The 2094-nt window shown below is 45.0% G+C and overlaps 1 pseudogene; it reads left to right on the forward strand.

The window, feature by feature from the left end:
* The first annotated feature begins 1046 nt into the window (after positions 1 to 1046).
* Positions 1047 to 1827, forward strand: LOC110289174 (annotated as a pseudogene).
* Positions 1828 to 2094: the final 267 nt, after the last annotated feature.

Here is a 2094-nt window from a genome sequence, read left to right on the forward strand (position 1 = left end):
AAAAAAAAAAAAAAAAAAAAAAAAGCAAGTACAAGAGGAGTAGACTATGGGAAATAAGCAAACTCATGGCTGAAATCAACCAAATACAAACAAGAGGAAGCATACAAAGAATCAACAAAACCAGGAGCTGGTTCTTTGAGAAAATCAACAAGACAGATAATTCCTTAACCAGACTAAGCAGAGGGCACAGAGACAGTATCCAAATTAATAAAATCAGAAATGAAAAGGGAGACATAACAAGGAACTATATCTTAAAATAACTATTCTGTTCATTGAATATTAACAATTGAAAATATTAAAATCATGTTCTACAAAAAAATAAATGAATAGAAAATGAAAATAAAACTGACTGCTCTTCCAAAGTTAAATTCGCAGTAACCACATGGTGGCTCACACCGCCTACAATAGAATCGATGCCCTCTTCTCATGTGTCTGAAGACAACTACAGTGTACTGATATACATAAAGCAAATAAATGAGTATACAAAATATTTTTAAAAAATCAGTACATTTGTAATTCAACACACACAAAGTCAAAATTTGTTTATTTACTATTTCTTCTCTTTTATAACTCATACTTTCACACATCATTAAAAATTTCTCCGTTTAGGCTCTGAAGCCCAGCTGGGAAGGCAGGTGGTAGCTTGTGGGGAGTGATGTGCAGACTCAGCTCCCAAGTGGCCTGCCAACCTGCTGGTGTCCCTTGGTCCCTGAGATCGTTGAGCACTGGCCCTGGGGGAGGAGGTCTTAGGCAATGGGGCACAGAGAGGGAGGGCAGCCAGGTAGTGGGAGCATCCTGGCTCTGTTACACGGATCTGGCTGTCCAGCTGCTGCCCTCAGCTGCTGCCCGCTCCTATGGGGTCGTCTGCAAGGGGCTACTGCTCATATTCTTTGACCTGGCTTGGCTGCTGCACATCAACTTTCCCTACCTCTACATCATGGTGTCCATGATGTTCAACGTGGCTTGCAGGTTCATATTGAGATCCACTGAAGGCCATCCTTGACTGATAGGCCTCACCCCACTCTCTGCATCAGAGGGCACAAAGCATGATGGCTGGGACAGGGACCCTGGGTGCTTGTCTGGCCAGTGTAAAGCAGTCACAAGGAGATGACCCGGAGAAACAGCATGTGGTCTTAAGAAAAGAAGTCAGGAGAGGAACCCCAGCCCCTCAGTTGAGCCTTCTTGGACAGACTAGCCTGTAGCACATAGCTATGGAAAATCACGTGCCATGAAGGCAGCATCCTCAGAAATGAAGCATGGTCAGAGCAAAGCCAACCTCTTCACAGTGGCTTCAAGTGTTTCAGTCACTGAAGGGATCAATGGGGAGAATTTCAGCNCCAGCAGCCTCCCTAGGCAAGGCTGTGGCTCTGTCCCCTGCTCCTTCAGAAGAACAACTAGCTGGGGTGTCCCATGTCATCCAGGATGCACTAGGAACTGACTGGCCAGGAAGAGTCCAGAGCCACAGNCANCCNTGAACAGTACCTCAAAGGAGAGTCCTGGGTGTCAGGACGGCCAGGCCATCCAAAACTAAGGGAAGTGTGATTCCTAAGAGGTGAACCCCTAAGTGCTGTCCCCAAGGGCTAGGCACCGGGTAAGAACAGTCCCACCGATACTCTGAGCTGTGCCAGTTGCCATATGCTTACCCCTATTATGAAGTCCTACCAGAAGACATGATGAGATGTGTGTCCCTTGACCTATTCAATCCCGTGCTTTCAGAGAAAACAATAGAAGATGAGAAACTCTTTCAAGTACTTCAGATGGTCTGCACATAGTCGTGGGGTCACTGGCTCTACAGTCTTCCAGATTAGCAAGTCTCTGATGCCATAGTTAAGGTTCAAGCAGAACAAATAATAGCAGATTAATTTTAAAGGTTGTCTTACAGTTTCTTTTGCATTAAGTTTGGCGTATGCTGCAGCCACTCAGTTCTTGCTGTGTCCTGTGAACCAGGCACTCGCTAGTTGATGCAGAAGAACATTTTCGAGCATGTTTTCAATCATTTCAGAAAGATGCTCAGAACTGGGAAAACCTCTCCCTCAGGGAAAATGATTGATCTATCCCATATATGATCAGACAGGAACCATTTAGCACAGGGTT

This window comes from Mus caroli, unplaced genomic scaffold, assembly GCF_900094665.2.
Source record: "Mus caroli unplaced genomic scaffold, CAROLI_EIJ_v1.1 scaffold_18015_1, whole genome shotgun sequence".
In the NCBI taxonomy this organism is placed as follows: Eukaryota; Metazoa; Chordata; class Mammalia; order Rodentia; family Muridae; genus Mus; species Mus caroli.